Raw genomic sequence first — 14,780 nt, forward strand, 5'->3', positions numbered from 1 at the left:
CAACACTGGGGTGCAATTTCGTGTCATTAAATATTTCGTCGTCGTCCGGGATGACGAGACGACTACAACGACTATCTACGGTGAAGAAGAAAATATAAAAGGAAAAAAGGCCATAATACTGAGAAGAATGTAACCCGATATTTCGTTAATTCGCCAGATTTCTACCCTATACCTAGGCTTCGGTTATCATCTTTTTTCACGCTTCAGTCGTTACCAATGAATAATTTCAAACTACAGTATAATCTCTTCTTCAACGTAGCCGTCGTTAAAGCTCCTACTTTTCCTACTCGGGTTGTTTTTGTAATTTCTCTCTCGACAACTACATACAATGGCCAATGCCATCACCTATAGTAGATAACATCGTTTCTCATTTTGCATTCACTTTAAATGTCAATTAACGTAAATTAAAAGGTTCGGATGCGAAAAACTTTCCGTATATCGTTGACGAGTTCGTGGATGAGTCAACAATAAAGGTCACATTTCAAAGGAATAAACTTTATAGAGCCACCTTCGACTAACGAATTTTTCTCAGAGCTCTTATTATCCCTTCTACTACTGTAGTACTTATACAACATTACTTTAATTAAATTACTTGTCATTGTTTTGAGCAAAAATATAACTTATGTAGTTCATCTTAAACGTTCAACGTTGTTCTTTTATATCCTCACCAATTGAAAAAAGTGAAGATAAATTTATCTATAATACTATAAAGGAAAGTCCCCTTTTTTTGAAGTAGGTAAACTCGAAACTTGCCGAACCAAAAATTCTGAATTTTTATACATACGAACGCCTGTAAGCTGGAGAGTGTTTACAGCAAAAAAAAATTTGAAAAAGTTTCAAAGGACAATTGTTATAAAGCTTCAAAGTTGAAAAAAATGACGACTTTTTTGGACTTTGCGGAGGTGAAACCAGTTTGCGGAGAGACGAGGTAAAATTTCGTTGCAAAGCGAGTGTATTACGTTGCATTGATGGTAGGTGCTGGAAGTGGGGTGGTTCGAACACTCGAAGCATAGGAGTATCAGGTTGTGAAATATCAGGGTTAAAAAGTCCTTTTTTTTCTTGGCTATATGGTCTAAAGTGGTAACACTACATACATTCCATGTTGAAGACTGCGGCACATTAAACTGAACAGGGATCGAAACTCTGGACTTTGAATAGGTACTCAAAAGCAGTGATAGCTTCCAACTATAAACTCCGAGGAAAAATGGATAAGATATGCAAAATAAGTACTTTAAAACTAAATAACACTGGAGTGCGCACTGAAAATTTTTGGTAATTTCAAAATCAAAGTTCAATTTCTAGAAACACTAATTTATGAATTTTATTTTCAATTTTTTTTGATTGTTGGAAAGTTATTCAGTTCAGGTTCAAAGTTGTAAAAACGCAAGGAGTAATAAAAATGAAATTTTCAGTGAGCACCTTAGTTTTTTACTAAAACATTATGCATTTTATGCTCTCTACTTGGGGATACATCTTTGAACTTGAATAACTTGAACGAAAAAAGCTGCAAAGCAACCCTCAGTAAATCACTGATACAAAATCAGATAAAATAGAATTCCGAAAAAAAAATTTTCAACACTCATGTCACTCACGTCTGACTCACTGAAAAGTGGAAATTTTTAATAAACTCAATTCTCAATTGATTTATACAAAATTCATAAGCGTTACTTCAAAAAACAGCTGAATACTTCGATAGGACATTTTAAAACCTTTAATTCAAACTAACTGAATGATTCACGACGTGTCAAATTTTATGTAGGTATAGGTTATAGGTACATACTTGAATTTTCAATTTTTCAGTCTGTAAACTGTTCTAATAGTTCACACATTCAGAGATGAGACTTGAGGAATGGAGTACTTTTATGAACTACTGAAATGGGGATGGTCAATTCGTCAAAGGTTGAAATAACAGAAGGGTCATTTTTTTGGAGTGGTATATTTTATTCCTCAGGTATAACATTTTACGTACTTGAGTAAATCCACTAAATTTTGAATTCGATTTAAAAAAAAAAACAAAAAGAGCAGTGAACCCAGACCATCAAGATTATGACCGCATTTTTCGAGACGGTCGTGATCTTATGTGTCCATTATTGACCTTTTGTACCTTATGTGACTCTGATTGGGGGGGGGGTGAAAATTTCGAACTTCAAAGAACAATAATTTGGCCTGTGTCTGAAAAATGCCACTATCCAAAAATCACTGATAATGAAAATGAAAAAAATAAAATAAAAAGAGTAATTCATCAATTTTGTCATTTGTAGCCAAAAACGAGGGTTGAAAAGCTAGCCGAAAGCATAAAAGCCGAAAGCTGAAAGCCAAGCAGATTTTAGCAATAAGACAAAAGCTAAACGTTTGCAAGTTTCATTTTTTCCAAGCCAAAAGCTAGCCAAAAGTTTCATTTTTTTGGCTTTTTTCAAAGGCTTTTTTGCAGAATTGAATTCTCTAAATTCAGAAAAAACAAAGAAATGAAAAAAATGTCATTCAAGTTTATTTTAATGCGACTTGGTGAAATGAAAAAAAAGGAAAATAATTCAAGCAATGAATATTCTCCACTATCACTAATTATGAAATCAATGTACCTGATCTAATTTTCAATTCCCTTTTTTTGTAAATTGATGGCATATCAGCTAAAAGTTTAAAGCCAAAAGCTTAAAGCCAAAAATTTAGAGCTAAAAGCATAATGAAATACAAGCTGAAAGCTGTTAAATTGATAATATAAGGGAAAGCCATTGGAAGCTGAAAGTTTGGCTAAAGCAAGCCTTAAAAATTGAGATAGCCGAAAGCTAAAGCCAAAAGTTTCAATTTTGAAATTTCAAGCTAAAAGCCAAAAGCTGAAGTTTCATTTTAAGGCTTTTCATCCCTGCCAAAAACTAACTGGGTACCTACTACCTACATAGATGATTCACAATGTCAGATTTTATGCACGTACTCAAGTTTTCAATTTTTCAGTTTAGAAACTGTTCTAATGGTTCAGCGATGTTTGGAGATAAAACTATGAGGAATGGGGAACTTTCAGGAACTAGAGTTGACACCTGGAGTGGGGAGAGTTCAAGTTGAAAATTACAGAAAGGTCATTTTTTTTTTTTTTTGGAGGGGCATTACTGGCATTACCTACATCAGGTGGAATGAAATAAGATAATTACCAAACAATTTTTTATTCATTCATATGTAAATAAACAAAAACTGCTCTAGATCTCTTCAATAAAAATTTCAAACTTCGAAGAATGAAAATAATGAAAAAAAGAATTAAAAACGGATAATTGACCAATTTTATCGTTTTTAGCCATCAAAAATTATGTCTATTCCGGGAGTGCCGATTTTGGAAAAAAGACGGGGGAGTAAAATTTTTGATATTTCGCAAGTTTTTGAGCTCAAACTAACTAGATGATTCACGACGTGTCAAATTTTATGTAGGTAGGTTATAGGTACATAGGTACTTGAATTTTCAATTTTTCAGCCTGGAAACTGTTCTAATAGTTCAGACGTTCAGAAATAAAACTTGAAGAAAAGAGGACTTTCAGGAACTATAGCTGACCCTTGAAGTGGAGAAGGTCAAAGGTTCAAATTACAGAAAGGTCTTTTTTTTTGGAGGGGCATTAGTGTCATTACCCACATTAGGTAAAATACGACGACCATTACCAAACAATTTTTTATTTACTCATAAATGAATTTAAAAAAATGCAGCTCCATCTTTCCATTCCACCCGTCCGAAGGACGGGTATTTTCCGCTTGTATTATATATATGTGTGGTAATAGAGGTGTCACGTGTGACGTCATCATTTCAGTGTGGTAATAAATTGGCTCCAAACAACTGATTATCAGTAAACTAAACCATTGATCCAATTATTCCGATTTCAAAAAAAAATATAAATTATATTAATTAATTCAGCTAAAGTGAGTAAATCAACGTTTAATATCAACCTTCATTGATATCAGAAATTTTTTCGCGAAAATTTCAATTATTATTCCTTTATTTTCCATTTTAACTGAGCCAGTATGTCCGTCGTTAAACTATTGGTTATTTCGGAATTTTTTTGAAAAAAAAAAAGCTTCCAGAAAGGTGAAAATGCTTTTCATTTCGAAAATGGATATATAGATGGTAAAATTTTAGCAAGCATGCATAATATAACCTACGATGTCACGGTAAGTCACTGTTTCTACTATACCAATACAATCATCATTATGACTTCCAATAATAGAACATTCATATACATTAATGAGTATGTATTCTGTTCTTGTGTACAGATTGTTTTTTTTAATCATGAAGTGGAGAACAATTTTGAAACTGTGCTCAGAATATTAATGATGATCCTCGCTTATTGTCTTATCACCTTTACTGGCATGCCTTCCCACAAATTCGAAGAGAAACTTCAATTTCTTTTATACAAATATTAATCGCATGAGGGCTATTACTCATTAGAAATTGCAGGAGGAAACAATTTCAAGAAATTTGATTCCTTATTAAAAGAACACAGTACAGATTATGTGATCCGGCATTCATATAAATTGTATTAAGTGACCTATGTTTTCATTCTTTGTTAATAAAAGTAATACCTAACGTTAAAAGTACTCAAAATGTGTAAAATTGTATTTAATTCTCACTATTTTTGATTTAACTAAGAGCAAAAGTAAAATTTACAATTTTTGGCCATATCAAAGGGTAGTTTACCATGTTACATGGTAATATCTACTATGAAAATAATAATGTACCTACACCTCATGTGTGGCATAGCCTACTTGACTAATATCATGTTTTGTAAAAAAATATAAAAATATTTCACTTTAAGTGTAGTGACTTTCACTATACAAAACAGTATGCTTTATATCGTGTTTAGAACGTATATCGAGTATGCCGATGATCATTTCCGGCCAAATAGTAAATATTTCCTGACGTATTTACTACATTTCAGAAGTGTGTCCGAATCCATGTCCGAATCCAGGTTACAAATCCGATTTTTGAGTGCCGATTAAAATGTTTTCGTGTGTGTCGCGATAAGTTCGAGTGCGTTGTGAGTAATGTTAGACTTTGATAATGTCGAGAACTAGAAAGCAGGAGCAGGAAGACCCATTTGAATCTCCGGAAAAGATGCTACCGATCAGTGCTATTGGCGATCTCATGCACGCCGCAAGTAGCACTGTGCTTCTACCCGATATCCAAAAGTTCAATGGAGAAGCGACTCCCGCTGAAGCTAAGGAATGTCTCCGATCAATCGACTCTCAGGCAACCATCGCAAACTGGAGTAACGAACAGAAACTCGAAACTGCTCGTTGCTTACTCACTAATGCTGGTAAAGAATGGTATTTGTTAAACGTTGACGAAATCAAAACTTGGCAGCAATTTCAGAACTTGTTCAATGGAACGTTTGTCGGAAGCGAAACTAGTGTAATCGATCGATGGGAAAGATTCCAAACTCGAACACAGAGAGATAAGGAAACACCACGTGAATATATCCTTGCGAAATTGCGATTAGCTAAGGATGTGGGCACCTCTGTGAGGGAATTGAAAAGTGCAGTCTGCAATGGACTCCGATCGGCAGACTTGGCGAACTATAACCCAGCCGACTTCATGACTCATCTGAGGGAATTCGATTAGTTAAAATTACCTAAAACGTCTTACACATGGAAGGTCTTGTAGGTAGTGCGTTGTGTTCGTGGATGTCCCACCAACACTTTGGTAATAATAGTTTCATTCCCCGCTATGTCACTACAGAAAAAAAATCCATTTTTATTTGAAAAAATTTTCGTTTGTGGAAATTGGAATACTGTATGCAACAAATCCTAAGAACAAATCAAGTTAAAACAAGAACTACTTGAAATTAAATCCAATCTCAGTGTAAATGAAACAGTATGCTTTCATATATGCAACCAATCCTGATCCATTGGAGAGAATTGTGAACAAATTGAATATTGACCTACCCGAACCACAAATCCAAGAAGATCCACAACATTTTACTATAGGTTTACCAATACCTTCTACTACAATTCACTATGCACTAACACCCACATACATTTCCACCATAGGATCTGCAGATTGGAATTCCCCCACCTCTCCACCCAAGTGGGGAACAACCTAATCCACAGATGAACTCCATGTTCCTGTCTCAGTATCAACTCATATCAACATTTTTATGACCATCTTCTTTACCATTCATGTCTATGTATCAGTTCATATCAATTTATGTAAATTTACACCAATTCACATCAATTTGAATCAATTAACGATCAATACTTCTTTTTGAATTATGTCTTTGCATCAATTTACATGACTGACTTCTTTATGATCTATGACTTATTATCCTTGTATTTATGAGTTATAAAAATATTCAGCAATAATATTAAGCCAATTACCTACTTACTATACTAGATTCCCTAATTCATTAATACATTATAATATTTGCTTGATGATTAAGTTACTCTTTACAAAATTTTACATTATATTATAATGATATTCAAGCACTCACTCGATGTGAAACTTTTTGCTTTTTAATTTAAAAATTTTTCTTTTCTTCTTTAAATTTTCCTTATCAGAAATTTTTTTCAAGGGGAGAGATGTTATACACACGCATACACATACAATATGCTATAGTGTATGTAGCAGCCTTTCCTCCCCTTACTTTTCTTTTATTATTTTATTTCTTTGCTTGCATGCCAATTACTAAATGTTAATTGCATACAAGAAAATTTAATAAGATTTAAATATTACTCATTCTGTCTATACCACAATAATTATTACACTCCAAATTTAATATTTTCTTTTTATGAAGGTTCACTCTTGCTGTACCTTATTTTTAACCATCAGTTAAGCCTAAGCTGCTTCAAGAGTGATCAATCAAGAAATAATACAATTATTAATTATTAATTTTATGATTTCATATACAATTTCCTTTCTTAATTAAATGGGTACAGACAGTCACATAGGCCTTCCAGTCAAGGGTTGATGATAGCTGGAAAGCCTATGCTAAGAAGAATCTTACCAAAATCTTTGAAGTGTCAACATCTCATTGAGATCACTTTTACTAAATTCTAATAGTGCTTATTTTCTAAATCTATTACTTAGTGTAGAGCCCTGCGCCGCCGCGCCGCGCCGCCGCCGCCACCAATTTTTCACACATTTTTTAAGCCGCCTTGCTCGGCTGAGCCGATTTAAATCACTCAAATGGCAAATTTCAGGGAAATTTTCTTCATATTTTGGATTTTTTCAAGTGGCTAAATTTTTCAATTTTGCCACGCACTACCTAGAATGATTTCTCTTCTCAGCTTGGAAAAGAATGCTAAATATTTATTTGAGAAGCTGGATAATTTTCGCAAAAAATTTGTATTTTGAGGTAATTTTATGATTTATGGAAAATTACCTCAAAATTTCAATCTTTGTAGCCGGCTGAGCCGCAGCAGAGTAAAATTTTTGCCGCCGCCGGAAACGTCGGCTGGAATCGGCTACGCCGCCAGCCACAACGCTGCGCTCACCATAGCCGCCGCCGATCATTTCGTCGTCGGCGCAGGGCTCTAACTTAGTGTTCAAAGTCAATTTTTCAATTTTTTTACTTTCATTTAATAATACTTACTTATTTTTCTAGTTCAACTGTAATTTTTTCTGCTAATTTTGTAAATCTTCATTTTTATACATAAGTTTACATTTTCCAAATGTGTAATGGAGTAAGTTTTTTATAAAAAGATCAAGAGAAAGGAATTTGTGTTATAGAAATAGTGTCATTGGACGTACTAGGCCTGCTGAGTAATGGTCACCAAGGAGAACAATATGTAGTTTCGTTTATTGAAGATTATTCTAACTTCACTGTAGTTTATATTTTAAATTCGAGGAAAAAAGTGATAATGTTGTTTAAAGATTACATAATGATGATTGAGGTGAATCATCCTAGAGTGAGGCTGAGAATTTTTCAATGCAATAATGCTAGAGAGTTTATCATGGGTGATTTGGCTGTGTTTTGTAAGTCCATAGGAATCAAGATCAAGTCTTTGAACCCTTACACGCCGGAACAAAACTCGCTTGCAGAGTGATTTAACAGAACACTTATGGAGAGAACATTTCAATCAAGTACTTTTGTGTTTATTAAAAATGTCTCTTTGGAAATTGGATGAGCTGCGAGAGTTGGAAGAGTTGAATAATTTAATTGTTTATCGGAACCCCAAAGATTATTCAAATCCTGCAGAGGAACTCTCAGATAGACAGTTCATCAGAAGATATCGGTAAAAAAATTGTTTTCAAAATGAAAACTCATAGGAAAATGATTGCATATGATCAGTCTCGACCTGTTCGGATGCAATTTTTTCCTAATGGATTGCTATTTTTATCATTAGTATAACTCTATGTGTTTATTTAAACAGTTTCAGCAAAGACACTGTCCTAACTGTCATCCTTCCTCAACTACTCCCCATATACTACAGAAGAAGAATAATTGAGGGAGTCCAGTTCCACCCATGATTGCCCTTCTTACTGCGTTGAGATACTATGGGCGTGGATGTTTTCAGATTGTGACAGGTGACCTCATGCGGCTGAAGCAGAATACAGTGAGCCAAATCGTTTCCAGAGTGTCCCAAGCCATCATTAATGTTGGGACAACCACATCAGGTTTCCTGATCAGCATTCCTTAAATATGCAGAAATTCCAGGCTGTAAGGGGGTTTCCATTTGTCGTTGGTTGCATTGTTGGTACCCACATTTATATCAAGAAGCCAAAAGACCCGAATTCTGAAAATTTCCGGAATCAAAAAAGTTCCCTTAGGTAAATGTTGACGTGTTTTATAAATTGCAAGTTCAAAGTTCAATATGTACTTATATTTGATATCATTTGAATAATTTTACAGAAATTTTGAAAATGCAGCTTGAATGTTCAGTGTGTCTGTGGGCGAAAAGGAGAATTCCTTGATATATTGTGCAGATGGCCAGGGTCTGCACATGATAGTCGGATTTTCAACAGTTCATCTGTATGTTTACAGTTCCAACAGAAACAGTTTCTAGGTATTAATATTCCCCGCTCCCTTAAAATCAGTTGTCCATGTTAAAATGAAATAAAAATTCCAGATTTGATACTCTAAAAAGAGGATATAGACGACTGGTGGACCACAACAATAAGTGTGGAAGAGGCGCCATAAAAAAATTTACTGTGGATGATGGGAAAGTTCGTTTGACGGTATCAGAGGAAGTCAAAAAGCATATAAATTATTCTTACACATATGATTGCATTTTGCCTAATTGAAAATTTTCATCTTTTACTTTTCACAACTTCTTTTGGTGGGACTCCGTTGCCAAATCGTGTTGCAAAATGTGCTAGAAAAAAGAAAGCTAAACCAACAATCCCTAATGAGATGAATACGCTTGGTAAACTGTATAAGGAACAGACTAATAAGAAGTGCAATTTGATGATGGAAAGAAATGAAAACCTTAAAAAAATTGCAGAAGAAAATAAACGGCAGAATGACATTCTAGAGAAACATAACGAAATTTTTGAAAAATTTTTAGGATGCTGATGTTTTAATCCTTGAAAATTTGTTATGACTTGGTATTTTATTTGGACTTCAGTTTTATTTTTTACATCTATTGAGCAATTGACTGATTTGATACACTGTTCCTGTTGTTTTAACTAAAACTGTGCCATGTTAATTGTTGACTGAATATTTTTTTCTCAAGTTTTGACTCACTGTGAAGTTTGAACTGAACTGATCTGTATTTTTTTAAAATTTCGTTTCATTTTATTTGAACTTCAGTTTTATTTTTTACATCTATTGAGCATTGACTGATCTGATACACTGTTCCTGTTGTTTTAACTAAAACTGTGCCATGTTAATTGTTGACTGAATATTTTTTTCTCAAGTTTTGACTCACTATGAAGTTTGAACTGAACTGATCTATATACTTATTTTTTAAAATTTTGTTTCATTTTATTTCAACTTAAGTTTTATTTTTTACATTTCTGGTTATTCTATTTCAAATTTTTTCCAAGTTTCCCTGAGTATATACATACACGCTTTAAATATTTGTATCATAGATACACTAATTAAAATTAATTTTTTAGAAAATGGGAAAAAATCACTAGTACAATAAATACTCCAAAGCCAATTCTAACAATCCAATACCCAAACTACTCATGAATTGAAGAACGCACAGCTAACTCAGAGTGAACTCAAAACCCGCATGGAAGGGTTGTTAGTTGAACAAATTCAGATAATACAAGAACAAAATTAAGTTAAAACAAGAACTACTTGAAATTAAATCCAATCTGAGCGTAAATGAAACAGTACGCTTGATATAATATGCAACCAATCTTGATCAATTGGAGAGAATTGTGAGCAAATTGAATATTAACCAACTGCAAACCACAAATCCAAGGAGATCCACAACATTTTACTATAGGTTTACCAATACCTTCTACTACAATTCACTATGCACCAACACCCACACACGTTTCCAACATAGGATCTGCAGATTGGAATTCCCCTACCTCTTCACCCAAGTGGGGAACAAACTAATCAACAGATGTACTTCACATTTCTGTCTCAGTATTAACTCAAATCAAAATTTTTATGACCAACTTGGTCTTTGCTATTCATGTCTATGTATCAGTTCATATCAATTTATGTCAATTTACGCCAATTCACATCAATTTGAATCAATTAATATCAATTAATGATCAATACTTCCTTTTGAATAATGTCTTTGCATCAATTTACATGACTGACTTCTTTATGATCTATGACTTAGTATCCTTGTATTTATAAGTTATAAAAATATTCAGCAATAATATTAAGTTGATTACTTACTATACTAGATTTTGTAATTCTTTAATATATTATAATTATTGCTTAATGATTAATTTACTTTTTACAAAATTTTACGTCGAGTCAATGTTTTGGTATAGTTATACAAATGCTTCAAACGAATCCAAGAGTAGGGCCACTGCCGGAAAAAGCCAACCACCATATTATAATGATATTTAAGCACGCACTTGATGTGAAATTTTTTGCTTTTTACTTTAAAATTTTTTCTTTTCTTCTTTTTTGTTTTTCATCTTTAAATTTTCCTTATCAGAAAATTTTCAACTTTTTCAATTTACAGTTATTTTTTCAATTAAAAACTGTTCTAACTATTTGGAGTTTTGAAAATTTAAAAATAAAATGGAAAAATTAGAAATTTTGAATGTGTTGGAACAGCCAGTAAATGAAGAGGAAATATTCAATACTTTACTACAAGCATTGCAGAATGCACAGCTGATCATTCCAATATCACAAATTGATGATATTATGTTAGATGCTCTTATTGTTAGAAGAGATATTAGGCTACTAAGTCCAGCTGATTGTTACTCCACAGTAGGTAATTTTTTTTTGTTTTGGCAAGATAATGATGTACCCTTTGTAATAAACAATGTATTCAGGAAAACTTGTGCCCTTGGACGTAATAAAATCAGTAAAAAGAAGAATATTCATCTTGAGGCGAATTTCCATCATTTCAATAGTGTTCTGATATTATTTTTGAATTTGAATTAAATGTATGAGGCTAATATGTATTTGCTAGGCAAACAGAAAAGGTTTTGTTTGCAGCCATTTAGAAAAGATGGGTTGCCCTGCTCAATGGAAACAATCTGTTATCCAGAATATAAAATTCCTGAAAACTCATTCAACATTTTTCAATTGAAGGCTGAAGTGAGTATTTCATTTATGTCTTGTGAAAAAAAATAGTAAAATATATCATAAGTACCTACAGTGATTTTCAATATACGTACTTACACATATTTTTGATACTATTCCTCAGTTTACTATTTTTGTTGGTACCTAGTTTTTACTATAAATATTTTTCCATGCAACTTCGAATCAAAATTGATGCCTGATTATGAATTGTTAAATCAATTACTGAGTGATCCACAGAATGGTGATCAATTCCTGATCAAGATTGCTGATGTCAGGTTGGATACTCTCAGAAGAGATATTGGGCTATCATATCCAGCTGACTGCCCTTTGTAGTCGGAACCTGAACCAACTGAAAGCATTCCAACATACATTGCTGGCTGAAAAGAAATCGTTGAATTCGATCATAGCTAAAAATGAAGAACTTTGTATGTCTATTACATACAACCTTATTAGAAAATGTTGGGAATACGAAGATGCGGAAAGGCCAACTTTCCAAATTTTTGCAGAACAAATAAAGGCTATAACATTAAACATTCCAAGATACTGAGACCTGTGAATACAAGAAGTAAGTATGTAATTTATTCATATCGAATTTATCGTTTCAATTTATTTTGTATTGAGCAGTGTTTTTTTTTTTTTGCAATGAAGGAAATGTTGTAATGTATGTAAATAATGCTTTGCATGCTGATGCAATGTTGGATGCTATCAGAAGAGATATGGCTACCATATCCTGCTGACTGCCATTTGTATGTCTAATACAACATTATGAGAAAATGCTGGGAATACGATGTCAGGTTGGATACTCTCAGAAGAGATATTGGGCTATCATATTCAGCTGACTGCCCTTTGTAGTCGGAACCTGAACCAACTGAAGCATTCCAACATACATTGCTGGCTGAAAAGAAATCGTTGAATTCGATCATAGCTAAAAATGAAGATCTTTGTATGTCTATTACATACAACCTTATGAGAAAATGTTGGGAATACGAAGATGCTGAAAGGCCAACTTTCCAAATTTTTGCAGAACAAATAAAGGCTATAACATTAAACATTCCAAGATACTGAGACCTGTGAATACAAGAAGTAAGTATGTAATTTATTCATATCGAATTTATCGTTTTAATTTATTTTGTATTGAGCAGTGTTTTTTTTTTTTTTTTTTGCAATGAAGGAAATGTTGTAATGTATGTAAATAATGCTTTGCATGCTGATGCAATGTTGGATGCTATCAGAAGAGATATGGCTACCATATCCTGCTGACTGCCCTTTGTATGTCTAATACAACATTATGAGAAAATGCTGGGAATGCGATGTCAGGTTGGATACTCTCAGAAGAGATATTGGGCTATCATATTCAGCTGACTGCCCTTTGTAGTCGGAACCTGAACCAACTGAAGCATTCCAACATACATTGCTGGCTGAAAAGAAATCGTTGAATTCGATCATAGCTAAAAATGAAGATCTTTGTATGTCTATTACATACAACCTTATGAGAAAATGTTGGGAATACGAAGATGCTGAAAGGCCAACTTTCCAAATTTTTGCAGAACAAATAAAGGCTATAACATTAAACATTCCAAGATACTGAGACCTGTGAATACAAGAAGTAAGTATGTAATTTATTCATATCGAATTTATCGTTTTAATTTATTTTGTATTGAGCAGTGTTTTTTTTTTTTTTGCAATGAAGGAAATGTTGTAATGTATGTAAATAATGCTTTGCATGCTGATGCAATGTTGGATACTATCAGAAGAGATATGGCTACCATATCCTGCTGACTGCCCTTTGTATGTCTAATACAACATTATGAGAAAATGCTGGGAATATGATGTCAGGTTGGATACTCTCAGAAGAGATATTGGGCTATCATATTCAGCTGACTGCCCTTTGTAGTCGGAACCTGAACCAACTGAAGCATTCCAACATACATTGCTGGCTGAAAAGAAATCGTTGAATTCGATCATAGCTAAAAATGAAGATCTTTGTATGTCTATTACATACAACCTTATGAGAAAATGTTGGGAATACGAAGATGCTGAAAGGCCAACTTTCCAAATTTTTGCAGAACAAATAAAGGCTATAACATTAAACATTCCAAGATACTGAGACCTGTGAATACAAGAAGTAAGTATGTAATTTATTCATATCGAATTTATCGTTTTAATTTATTTTGTATTGAGCAGTGTTTTTTTTTTTTTTTTTGCAATGAAGGAAATGTTTTAATGTATGTAAATAATGCTTTGCATGCTGATGCAATGTTGGATGCTATCAGAAGAGATATGGCTACCATATCCTGCTGACTGCCCTTTGTATGTCTAATACAACATTATGAGAAAATGCTGGGAATATGAAGAGGCTGAAAGGCCAACTTTCCAAATTCTTGCAGAAAAAATAATGGCTATAATGTTAAACATTCCATGATACTGAGACCTATGAATACTAGGAGCAAGTATTCAATTTTTACGTTAAGTAAGGCGACCGACTGCACAGGAAATCAATTTGTAATACAAAACTTTCACATTACCTCCCTAGAGCTGAAACGTTTTTTTCGTTTTTTTTTCAACGTGGAAAAAATGACATAACCCACTTTGGAAAAGAGCTTTTTCAATATACACCGGTAATTTGTCCACTTGGAGAAAATCACGTTTTAAAAACAATCGGCTAATGTGTGGTAGTGGTACGTAAACACAAATTTGAAAACTATCACGTTTTTCTCGTATACAGTCCTCTTTTCAGTTCTCCCAACAACACACATGCTGCTACAAATTTTTCGATTTTTTCAACTTTTTAATAAATACAAAGCTTTTATAATGCGTAAAACGTGTGTTTTGGTTTAAATTGCTTCCCTCATTCCACCTCCAACCTCACTCCAGTAGGCTGGAGGTAGGCAACTATACGAAACGACGTACACATGCGTTTTTGAACCCATATACTTTTTTTTCCCGAATCTCTGTTCGCTTAAAACCACAATACTCTTTTCTCACGAGAACACTATTACACGTTTTGAATCATTAAACTACCTATTATTTCATGAAGATTACTATACTCCGGCAGAGAATCGTATAAATTGGATAATTTCGAACATGTGCTGGAGCGCGCAAGCGCATCTCGTTCAATTTCATTTCATATACCTAATTGAA

At 33.4% G+C, this 14,780-nt stretch overlaps 1 protein-coding gene across 13 annotated transcripts in view; it reads right to left on the reverse strand.

Annotated features, from left to right (window-relative positions):
- Nucleotides 1-14,780, reverse strand: part of LOC135834981 (multiple PDZ domain protein-like) — a 382,459-nt gene that overhangs the window by 322,005 nt on the left and 45,674 nt on the right. The window lies entirely within an intron of this gene.

This window comes from Planococcus citri, chromosome 2 (assembly GCF_950023065.1).
Source record: "Planococcus citri chromosome 2, ihPlaCitr1.1, whole genome shotgun sequence".
In the NCBI taxonomy this organism is placed as follows: Eukaryota; Metazoa; Arthropoda; class Insecta; order Hemiptera; family Pseudococcidae; genus Planococcus; species Planococcus citri.